This window comes from Nicotiana tomentosiformis, chromosome 4 (assembly GCF_000390325.3).
Source record: "Nicotiana tomentosiformis chromosome 4, ASM39032v3, whole genome shotgun sequence".
Lineage (NCBI taxonomy): Eukaryota > Viridiplantae > Streptophyta > Magnoliopsida > Solanales > Solanaceae > Nicotiana > Nicotiana tomentosiformis.
Window position 1 is genome coordinate 66,515,775 of NC_090815.1, and position 13,131 is coordinate 66,528,905.

Here is a 13,131-nt window from a genome sequence, read left to right on the forward strand (position 1 = left end):
TAATTCGTGACGTATATACTCAATTATGGCTCTGTTTCGTATATACTCCTCTTGTTTATTTTTTATATCCAATTTGGTTTGTCTTTTGTCCTCTTTAGACGGACTCACTTTTTTCTGAATTAACATATGTATATCCTGTCTTTGAATTTTCACCTAGCGTCTTAATCTTCTTCTACACAACCCTTGGATTTCCTTTCTATTTATTTAATTCATAGAGATATCGTTTGACAACTAGTATTAGATTAGTGGACGCATGTTAAAGTGTTTCTATTTAATAATAACACCAACACTTTGTTATTATAGGTCAAAGACTTTTTGGCCTCATATATGTTTACCCGTAAAATGGTACAATTGAATTTATACGTGGTTTATAAACAAGGAATTGATTTGATCTTAAAATGACAAATATATTGGACAAGAATGTAAGACTTAACCTTGAATTCAAGATAAAACAATAAAAGTCTTGGTTCCGGGAGCAGACCTTCCGGAGGCAGTAACAACAATAGTAATGAGCAATATTATAGTTCAACACTTTTGGCCAACATAAATATGATTGAATTTTTTCAAGCAGTTTGATGATTTTCTTTCCTATTGTAACTCTCGTAGTTAAAATCTGAACTCTAAGATGCGTTTCATAGAGTAAAGCATAGCGGTTTAACTTCTATCGAACAATTGCTCTTGTAATCTTCTCCCGAAGTACTACTCGTCTATTCAAAATAGATTAACATTTATATTCCGATGAAATCAATCTATTAAGAACGCATTAAGACTACGATATTTAATTAAACACGGTGACTAGGTATATTCCTATCCTAACCACAAATCTGCCCCCTCAGAGTTAAGATCGTGCTCTCTTCAATTCTTCTCTAATCTAAACATGGCTTTCCCAAGAATAGCATATATAGTAAGTAAAACCTAACTGCTGGCCAGGCAATTAAGCAATTAATCATAGAATTGAAGAAACAACCATATACTGGTGAATTATAAATAAGGTTAAGTTAACGTTAAACAACAATATTCATGGCTAAATCACAATCCCAGAACTATGGGTTTTAGCTACTCATGATAGTATCAAACAATTTCGTAAGTGTTGGATAATTGAAAATACTAAGAAAAGATGAAGAAAACTGAGATATCCTCTCTCCTCGATGTTTTTCCTGTGTATTCTTCCTTCAGAGTGGCGTCGTCCCTCCAAAAATAGGCTTAGTCTTTCTTTTATACACATTGGGTAGGTCTAGGGCTGAAATAAACTTGTCCGGGGCAAAGTTGGATACATTTCCGTCACCAGCGTCCAGGGCAGCGTGGGGTGTTGGCCCTGGCGCTCTCTTGCTGAGAATTCTGTCCACAGCGCCACAGGTGGCGTGGGGCGCTGCCCGTGGCGCTGGAAATCATATTTTCCATTGTTCCTCCGTTTTGGCTCTAATCTCGCACCTTTTGCCCCCCCAATTGCTTCCGGATCATTCCTAGACATAAAAACACAACTAATTAATATAAATCAATATATTTTACATCCGAAATCCACAAAATACGAGTAAACCAAGAGGTGATATACATATAAATATATATACTTTAAGCTAATTATCAACACTCCACACTTAGAATCTTGCTTGTCCTCGAGAAATGGGACTATCAAATATACCCCAACTACATACAAATCTCAACTATAGAAGATCACTTCAATTTTTAACCATACACCCTACCCTTGACTATTATCGATACCGGCAATCAAGCATGAACATACAAAATTCACATTCTCCCCGTTTTAAACATGCCCAAATATATCCATTGCAATTCAAACAACCTATCCGTAACCACTCTACCTCAAGAGCCGACTCATCACGACTAAGCACCCCACTCGCGCACTCACCCAACAAGAGAGTTTATAACATTACCAATCCTTCCTGAGATCGTGTGCCCTCACCAACAAACAAAAGAGTGAATATAGAATAGTCCACACATTCGAGTATGCCTTTGAACATAATTTAAGGACATCACACAGTTGAACAAAATTCATGTGCATCCCATTGTCGTACCATAAGCTTGCCCGTAGTGTATATCTCTACTCATCTAAGCTAGCCAAATCTAGGATCAATTAGGACTTTAAGGTTGTAATGTAAGCTAAGGGACGGGTAAGATACCTTTAGGAATAGTGACTCACCCTCCTAAGCACTTTAATACACTACACTCAAATATCGAGCACATCTTCTTCTCAACCAATTCACTCGTCATACACCATATATAACATAGCCCTCTTTTCAATTAAGCACCTCTATATTTCCACTAGCACGAATTAGTAGGATTAGGATATGTGTGTTTTTCTACATTATTTGACTACCATTGTTTTCTTGAATTTTTTTCTTTTTTTTTTCTTTTCTTTTCTACACACACTTCATACATTAAGGTTCATCGGCTAGTGACCGTTTTCTCAACTTTATTGTACTAAAGGGCCCTTCCATGGTTCCACTTGAAAGCTACTCCACAATCTCTCACCTTATTTCTTTTAGCGACTATGTGCCTTAGGAGGTAAAGGTTCAACAATCTCAATTAAGAACAAAATATGGGCACGGCTTGTAATGTGGGTGCCAAAGGAAAGCTTTATAGGCTCAAAGGGGCTAGCAACGGAAAATTTTATTTTCAAGGGACAAGCATATCTATGCTCAAGCAAGAAACGCCTAAATATTTTGGTGTTTTTAATCAGACTTTATGCCTTAAGAAAATTGTCCAACAGATCCATCGTCGGGAAAAGTCCGAGCTTTTTCTAAATATTTTTTCTTTTTGCATTTTTGTATTTTTTTTCCTTTTTTCTTTTTATTAAAACAAACTAGACTAAAAACTAGACTAAGTAAAAACTAATAAAAGAAATTAATTGATACAATTTATACAAAGTACATCATAAGTAGTAGTTCTCCCACCCCACACTTAGCATATGCATAGTCCCCGATGCATGTAAAAATGTAAAGCAAAGTAGGGTGAAAAGAAAACTCCATATCAGTCAAAGTCCTCCTCCTCTTCCCCACCATCCGCAGCTCCGTGTACATCATCATCAGGTCCTAGAGGCACCAAAGCCATGGGCCCCGTGACATCATCACCAATCGCATCCTCCATGTCGGATCCTTTGTAAGTGTTTGCGTCCTCCGATGAGTGAACGGGGCTGTCAGATACAATCCCCAACATCTCTTTGGAATAACTCGACAAATATTTGCGTAAATGCATACGCTCCTCTTCGGATACACCCATCCTGCTCATGAGTACATCTAAAGAGTTATAGTGTTACCTGTTGAAGTTCTCATCTCTTTCATTCCGTGTTGCCAAAGTGAGCTTAGACATATCCTCCAACAACCCTTTAGGATCCTTTGACCACCTTATCATACCCTGGGTATTCCGGCACCTTCCAGGAGAGCATATATTGCATGTGCAAGTTGCCGAAGAAAAACCTCTTAACCTGCCGCCCAAATCATGTGCGGGCTATATCCCCCAGTATGATCTCACCCACATTAATGGGTCTCCAAGTCATCAAAAAGAATATCACACATACTCGAGATCGAGTGCATTCACTGTTGCGTTCAACTCACATGAGTCGAGCCTGCACGAAATTCTGCCACACTTTCGTGGTTTTGTTAAAATTAGAACGAACCATCTGAAGATGGATATCACCTTGCTTTCTGGCCCACTTGGCATTTGAATCGATGCCACAAAGAGTGTGACGTATCACCGTGTAGCATGGGATTTTGACAAATTTCTTTAGCCTCCTCGGGTCAGAGTTCTCAACCCCCAAAAATTCACACAAGGACCGCCTATTCAGTGGGACGTCTATTCCACAAACATGTGACATGAACAAGTCCGCATTCCAGTTGGCATACAGTTCCCGCACCATGCTCAAATTTGCATGGCCTGGCCATTATATGAGTTTGTCCATGTTCAGTGCTCGCAACCGGCCAAGCACGTCCGAGAAGTCCCTTTCTAAAGTTTTCATATTAATCTCCATCTCGGAGACGTACCGCCCATATGGAATGAAGTCCCTATGCCATGCGATAACAACATCACTAGTTATTTTCAAACGCGTCCTCGGTTTCAATGGTTCCTGTTGTGATCCCTTGGCAACTTGTTCCCCTTAGCTTGACTCGAGGATCCTTCTCCTTGCTTGCGCTTTTTGGGCGCGGGGGCAGTGGTGGAGGACTTTCCTATTGCCTTGCCTTTGTTTGCATTTCACGAGCCATAACAACCTGCAACACAAATAAGCATGAATGTAAGAACGAATCAAGAAATTTGCCTAAGGTTGTCGCGCGAGTCAAAAATGACCCCACACTTAAAATCGAAAGCTCAATGTATAATATTCACAAGTGTTGCACCATAAGGCAATGGGTACTTAAGACTTCCCCATGCCACACAATAGCTAAAAGGCACTAACTACGCCACACAAACAAGTGATTGATCATGGCGAAATAAATTAACCTCAATGCAAGCAAGTGGCATATGGTACTTAATTTTTACAACTACTACACTAAATTAGCTAATCCTACAAAGTGCTACCATATACATACATAATACAGGATACATGGTGTGGGCAACATGTGTTCATTAAAACCAAACTGTCAAGTATGTAAAATCATCCCCACACACCCCACACTTAGCCCAATATCATATACAACTACACTTGATTACTCAGACTTCACCGGTGCACAAAATATTCATTCAACCATTTTAGTAAACACCTTGTGGGCATGAAGTATGTGCACTTTAGTTTAACAATAGTGGAACATGGTGGACCTCCCAAATTTCAACAAAGTAAAGGGAATTCTAGTTTACTACTCCACATACAATACAACCACAACTAATTTCGTCTCACATTCGGACTACCCACCATAGAACAAGTCTTAAGAAGCAACTTAGGTGCAAAATTTGGGGATTAGGGTATTTGGAAGGTGGGATGTTTATTTTCATCTACCTATTAAAAGAACAAAAAGAGAAGAAGAAAATATACCTATAGAATTTAGGATGAGAGCAAAAGAGAAGATGGAGAAATTTTTGAGAGAGGAAGGAGAAGGGTCGCGGCAAAAGCTTGAGAGAGGGAGAGATTTACGGTGAGATGAGAGAGAGAAATAGAGTTAAGGTTTTGGAGTTGTGTTTTAATTTAAGATGTGTATGTGTATGGGTTATAAGGTGGGTTATAATGTTAGTATAGATGGGTATATGGGTTGGGTTAGTGGGTTGTGTTAATGGGTATGGGTATTAGTCTAATAAATAAAAACAAAACAAAAAAAAAATGAAAAAAAAAAACTTACCTGTTCACCCCCCAGCCCAGCGCCACACGCTAGGCCTGGTGTTGGGGAGTTTCGACAATCTGTAAAGGGCGTCCCAGGCAGCGTGGTTCGCTGGCCTGTGCGCTGATTCGCGAAATAGTTTATTTTTATTTTTATTTTTTTAAATAATATCCCGATCCCCCGAGCCCTATATATATCCAATTTACATGGCCCACACCATTCAACCTATAAATTCTATATCTACAAAGAAAATGCAAACTGTTGTCTACTCTAACTAAAAAAATTATTTAAAAACTAAGCTATGAAAGCAATAAAAATTGGGTTGCCTCAAAATAAGTGTCTGATTTAACTCGCGGCACGACGCATGATATCGCTTACTCATCAGCGAGTACTACTTTGGTCTTCTCACGATCAATTATTCCTCCCCAATAGTGCTTGTCTCTATGTCCATTCACTAAAAAATTTCTTTCACCATTTAAAACGCGTAGCTTAATTGCACCATAAGGAGCGACTCTCACCACCTCAAATGGGCCTGACCATCTCGATTTTAACTTCCCAGGAAACAACTTGAGCCTATAATGGAACAATTATACTTGTTGGCCTGGTTCGAGGTGACGTGGTTTGATATGCTTGTCATGCCATCTTTTCATTTTCTCTTTGTAAAGCTTAGCATTTTCGTAAGAGTGCAACCTGAACTCGTCTAACTCATTTAACTGCAAGAGTCTCTTCTCGCCTGTGCCCTCAAGGTCCATATTCAACTTCTTAATGCCCCAGTATGCCTTGTGTTCAAGTTCAACAGGCAAGTGACATGCGTTCCCATAAACAAGCTTATACGGCGACGCCCCAATTGGTGTTTTGTATGTAGTTCTATATGCCCACAAGGCATCATCTAACTTTGCAGCCCAACCTTCCTATTCCCACTCACCGTCTTCTCTAATATTTGCTTTATTTCTCTGTTAGACACCTCATCTTGTCTACTTGTTTGCGGATGATATGTAGTGGCAACTCTATGGTGGACTCCATATTTAGCTAGAAGGTTATTCAACAACCGATTACAAAAATGTGTCTTTTCATAACTAATCAAGGCCCGTGGAGTCCCAAACCTCAAAAATATATTCTTTTTCACAAACACAGTTACCACCATAGCATCATTTGTTGGCAATGCGATCGCCTTTACCAATTTTGACACAGTCAACTCCTCGCAAGATGTATTTGTTTTCTATGGACAATGGGAATGGTCCCATAAAATCTATCCCCCCATACATCAAAAATCTCGTCCTCCGGGATGTTATTCAAAGGCATCTCATGCCTCTTTGTGATTGATCCCGTTCTTTGACAGTGGTCACACTTCTTAACAAATGCATGGGCATCCTTGAATAATGTTGGCCAAAAAAACCCAGATTGTAATACCTTTGCAGCTGTCTTATCGCCCCAATGATGGCTCCCATAAGGTGATGCATGACAATCATACAACACTAATTCTGAACACTAATTCTGCCTCCTTTTCTGGAATTCATATCCTCATCAACTGATATGGCTCATCCCAGTAGTAGAAGTTCACATCATGTAGAAACCTCTTTCTAGCTTCAGATTCAATTTCAGGAGAAAGTACACCACTCACAAGATAATTCACATACTCCGTGTACAATGTGGGAGGGTCTTGGGTGATAATAAAATGTTGCTCATCAGGAAATGCCTCTTTAATTTGTCCACCCTCCTCCACATGGTCATGGATCTCCAACCTTGATAGATGGTCAGCTATTTGGTTCTCTATGCCATTTCGATCTCATATTTCTACATCAAATTCCTGCAACAACAAAATCCAACACGGTAATCTAGCCTTGGATTCTTTTTTTTTTTGTAAATAGATACCTGATTGCTGCATGATTAGTATGGACTATGACTTTTGTTCCCATCAAGTATTCCCAAAATTTCTCAAAGGCCCACACAACGTCCAACAACTCCTTTTCAGTGGTAGTGTAATTCAGTTGTGGATCATCAAGAGTCTTACTCGCATAGTAGATAGAATAAAACATCTTGTCCTTCCTTTGGCCTAGCACTGCCCCAGTAGCATGGTCATTTGCATCACACAAAAGTTCATATGGTAAGGACTAATCAGGTGCTGCAATAATGGGGGCAGCCACCAACTTCTTTTTGAGCTATTCAAACGCCTTCAGGCAGGCGTCATCAAAATTTAAAGTTGCATCCTTTTCAAGTAACCTGCACAAAGGAGTAGCAATTTTTGAAAAATCCTTAATAAAGCGTCGATAGAATCCCGCGTGTCCCAAAAAACTTCGAACACCCTTCACATAAATGGGTAGAGGTAATTTTTCAACTGCCTCCACCTTCGCCTTATCAACTTCAATGCCGCTTCTTGACACTCTGTGACCTAACACTATGCCTTCTTGCACCATAAAATAACACTTTTTCCAATTCAACACTAGAGTTTTTTCTTCACAACGGGCTAACACCTTGCTCAAATTCTTCAAATAGTCATCATAAGAAGACCCAGGGAATGAAAAATCATCCATAAAAACTTTCACAAATATTTCCACCATATCGGTAAAAATAGCCATCATGCATATATGGAAAGTGGCCGGTGCATTACAAAGACCAAACGACACTCGCTTGAAGGCGAAAGTACCATAAGGACAAGTAAAAGTGGCCCTCTCCTGTTCCTATGGGCATATGACAATCTAGTTGTACCCCGAATAACCATCAAGGAAGAAATAATATTCATGCCCCGCTAATCTGTCCAACATTTGGTCAATGAATGGAAGTGGGAAGTGGTCCTTGCGGGTTTCTTTGTTGAGCCTTCTGTAATCAATGCAAACTCTCCACCCTGTCACGGTGTGAGTAGGAATTAGATCATTTTTCTCATTCTCTACCACAGTCATCCCCCTTTTTAGGCACGCATTGCACTGGGCTTACCCAGTTGCTGTCAGAGATAAGAAAGATGATACCTGCATCGAGCCACTTAATTACTTTGTTCTTAACGACTTCTTTCATAATGGTATTTAATCTCCTTTGCTGCTCAACACTAGGGCGGTGTCCATCTTCCAAAAAGATTTTATGCATGAAAAATGATGGACTGATTCCCTTGATGTCAGAAATTATCCACCCTATAGCCTTTTTATGATCACGAAGTACTCTAAGCAATTTTTCTTCTTGTACATAAGTCAAGATGGATGAGATAATCACTCGCAATGTCTCAGAGTTCCCAAAATAAGCATAGCGCAAATGCGCTAGAAGGGTCTTAAGTTCTAGCCGTGGAGTTTCTTCAATAGATGGCTTAGGAGGGGTTAGAGTGACACGCCTGTCCATCTCCTCAAATTTCCCAAACCCATGGACATACATGTCTTGTACTTGCTCAATTTCTCCTATCATCTCGTCTTCACTGTCTTTTTCATCCCCAATCAAAGCTCGTTCAAGAGGATCTATGGGGCTCATATAAGGCACTAATGACGTAGCAGCGATTTCCACCACAGAAATCATGGATAGCTCTTCATAGTGGGTTGGCAATCTGAGTAATTTATACACATTGAATACCTCCACTCGATCATCTACTCTCATTGTCATCTTTCCTTCGTATACATCAATAATAGCTCAGCCCGTGGCTAAGAATGGACGCCCCAAAATAAATGGGACATCCTGATCAGGCTCGTAGTCCAAGATAATGAAATCGGCAGGGAATATGAAAGAACCCACTTAAACTAACAATCTTAATTCACTCCTTCAAGATGAGCAAGGGAGCAATCAGCCAACGGTAAGATTACCGTTGTTGGGAGCGGCTCACCTAACCCCAGCTGTCGGAACAAATATAGTGGCATCAAATTGATGCTTGCTCCAAGATCACACAATGCTCGCTTGACTACATGCTTACCAATAGAGATTTGGATAGTGGAACTACCCGGATCCTACAATTACTGAGGTAGCTTGCTTTGAATTCTTGAGCTACATTCAGTGAGTGCCACAGTCTCGAATTTGGTCAACCTCCGTTTATTTTCCATGATGTCCTTGATGTATTTAGCATATTTGGGCACTTCTTGCAAGATGTCTACCAGTGGAATATTGATTTGCACCTGCTTCAAAATATCAAGAAATTTTTTATATGCGGTATTATCCTTCACTTTCTTCAATCCTCGAGGGAACGGAGGTGGTGGCCTTGCAACTAATGGTGGGGGTTGCGTAGCCACCACCTCTTCAGCTGGCTTCTCATACTCCTTTAATTTTTCTAATTCTGCCTCTATTGTGGCCTGCTTCTCATTAACGGTCTCCCATTGCTCAATGAAACAACATTAATCGATGCCTTAGTATTAGTCTCAGTGTCGCTTGGAAGAGCTCCAACTTGTTGAGTATTTTGTGCACTAACAAGTTGTCCCATTTGTCGCTCCAAATTTCTCATTGTTACTGCTTGGGCCTGCTGGTCAGCCATTACTTTCTTCATCATCTCTGCTGTTTGGGCCTGCTGGTCAGCTATAAATTTTTTCATCATTTGCTCCAACTGGTCTATATTGTTGTTGAGGTGCTTGTGGCCTTTACGGATTCTGAGCCCCTTGGTTTCCACCCCAAGAGAAGTTTGGGTGGTTCCTCTAGTTAGGATTGTAAGTGTTCCCATACTGTTGTTTTGCCCCTATTTTCATTACCCATAAAATAGATAGACTATGGATTAACTAGGCATATGTCGCTCGTATGACTCTCTCCGCATACTTCACAAAACAATTGAACCTGTTGCACTGGCTGTGCTTGTTGCTTGTTAATAACAAAGGTCAACTGATTGACCTGGTTAGTCAATGTGGAAATCTACTCTGATAATGCAGAGACGACATCTAACTCGGGAACCCCTGTAAATATTTGCACTGTGTGTCTGCCCATCTCTCCTTGCCAATCAGGATTGCTTTTGGAGAATTTGTTCATATCATCAAAGCTTTTTTCCAACACTTGACCTCCAGCTGTAGCATCTACCACAATCTTTGTCTCTGGGTGTAGCCCTTCTATGAAAATGTGAGTTAACACTTTCTTTGTCTTATTGTGATGAGGACAGTCTTTGAGCAGCCCCTTGAACATCTCCCAATCTGAGTATAAAGACTCCCCAGCTTTCTGTTTAAAGGCGACTATCTCACTTCTGATCTTTGCAGTTTTGCCTGAAGGGAAGAACCTTGCCAAAACTTTCCTTGCTAGATCATTCCATGATGTAATAGTATTAGCTGGTTCTGCCTTCAGCCATCGCTTTGCTTCACCCAACAGAGAGAATGTTAAAAGTGTGAGCCTCACGTAGTATGGAGTGACTCCGTTAGTGATGTAAGTATCACTGATCTCTAAGAAGTTCAGGATATGCTGTTGTGGATCCTCATGTGGAAGACCCATAAACTGCCCATTTGCATAAAGTAGTTGGATCATTCTATGTTTCAGCTCAAAGTGCCCAGTGATTCTGGGCTTCACAATACTGGAGGTGACATTAGCAATGCTGGGCATCGCCACCTCCTGAACAACCATATGTTGCTTCTCTGCCATGTTCACAGGAAATTGAACAAGTTCCTGAAGATTATTTGTGTCCCTTGCTTACATCAACTTCCTATGAAATATTCTCCCAGGTTCGGGGTCAAAGCCTTGAAGTTTGTCCTGGCTTCTGACCTTTTGCATTCAATCAAGGTTCCTAAGAGCAGAGAAACAATGAAGTAACGTTAGACTTGACAAAATAAACAATTATAGCTCTAACTAGAAAGTAGTCAATATTCAAGTCCTCGACAATGGCGCCAAAAAATATTTGCTCCCAAACGCACACACAAGTATACGTGGTCGTATAAGCAATAAAATGATAAGTTGGGTGGCGAACCCAAAGAGACTTGTATTAACTACCCACAAAATTCACCAAGATTGTTATTCAGCCGAGCCAATATAGGTTCAAAAGTGTAATTATACTAAATAATAATTCTAACTAGTAACTAAATTATCAAGCAGGAAAATGACTATTGTGTATTCAGTAGAGACAAATATTTCAGGGTTGTGATCGATTCACCAATCTTATTGTGTTCTAGTTAACTCTCCCTTTCATACAATTCACTCATGGTTGCTAATTAATCGAACAATTTCTCTCGTAGTCTTCTCCCGAAGTACTACTCGCCTATTCAAAATAGATTAACGCCTATATTCCTATGAAATCAATCTATTAAGAACGCATTAAGATTACGATATTAAATTAAGCACGGTAAATAGGTATATTCCTATCCTAACCACAAATCCGCCCCCCTCCCCCAGAGTTAAGATCGTGCTCTATCCAATTCTTCTCTAATCTAAATATGGCTTTCAGTAGCATAACATAGATAGTAAATAGAACCTAACTGCTGGCCAGACAATTAAGCAATTAATCACAGAATTGAAGAAACAACCATATACTGGTGAATTATAATTAAGGTTAAGCCAACGTTAAACAACAATATTCATGTCTAAATCACAATCCCAGAACTATGGATTTTAGCCACTCATGATATTATCAAACAATTTCATAAGTGTTAGACAATTGAAAATACTAAGAAAAGATGAAGAAAACAAAGATATCCTGGCTCCTCGATGTTTCTCGTGTGTATTCTTCCTTTAAAGTGGCGTCGTCCCTCAAAAAATAGGCTGAGTCTTGCTTTTATACGCGTTGGGTAGGTCTAGGGCCGAAATAACTTTGTCACGGAAAAAGTTAGAGACATTCCGGTCACCAGTGTCCAGGAAAGCGTGGGGCGTGACCAGGAAAGCGTGGGGCGCTGGCTTGCTGAGAATTCTATCCACATCATCACAGGTGGCGTGGGGCGTTGCCTGTGGCACTGGAAATCACATTTTTCATTTTTCCTCCGTTTTGGCTCTAATCTCACACCTTTCTCCCCCAATTGCTTCCGGATGATTCCTACACATAAAAACACAACGAATTAATATAAATTAATACATTTTACATCCAAAATCTACGAAATACGAGTAAAACATTAGGCGATATACATATAAATATATATACTTTAACCTAAATATCACTAACCCAACGATGTAGTGACGAAGTTTTGAAAAAGATATCTCATAACTAATTGTTCGGCCCCTTAAGACTTTCTTTAAGTATAAGGCCTTAAAGTGTACCCATGAGTTTCTTGGTTATCATTTTATGTCCCACACATAACAATGGACGAGGATGTCATCATACGATTGTGTTTTCACATTCACATGATAATTTGGAAGCGTATCCGGGAACCCAAGGGAATCGATCTAGAGAACCACATAATAAAAAGGTAATTCGAGGGAGGCTCGTCTAGGGCTTGCATCGTGAGCGCTGGGGATGATACATGACCTCCAGCCTATGTGGGAGGCAGTAACTCATGGCCATCACGAGCCTCATTGTGGGAACAAGAAAAATAGGTTAAGGGAGGGCTCGTCTCTAGGTCTTGCAACATGAGTCTGCCAGCCGAGGGATCATTAGGCGTCCTCATGATAAGAGAAGGGTAGACGAGCCAACCCTAAATCCTTTTAAAGGTATTTCGGCGGTTCATTTCCACCAATTAACTTAGGTAAATTTTAAAGATGCTCTCTCCACTCTGTACATTCCCAACCTCTCCCTCATCAAATGTAAGAATTTTCCATGGATCTTGTGTCAAAACTCTACATTCTTACACAAAATTAACATCTTCTACACATGGAACACCTAGATTTTTCAAGAACTATCTTAAGAGATCAAGTGATGAATTTTTCTAGGATTTCTTCTAATGGTACTTCTACACCTCTGAACTTATATGCTTGGATTTTTAATGAATATATGCGTATGAAATAAGTGTTAGAATTTATGGGATGGTGATTAGAAGCCTTAAGCTTTCAACCTTAATTGGTGGATGTTGTAGAAAAT

General features: G+C 39.9%; 1 non-coding gene across 1 annotated transcript; it reads left to right on the top strand.

The window, feature by feature from the left end:
• The first annotated feature begins 10,289 nt into the window (after positions 1-10,289).
• LOC117281391 (small nucleolar RNA R71) lies at positions 10,290-10,394 on the top strand. The gene has a single exon (XR_004512016.1). It is a non-coding gene; the product is annotated as a small nucleolar RNA R71 (small nucleolar RNA).
• Positions 10,395-13,131: the final 2,737 nt, after the last annotated feature.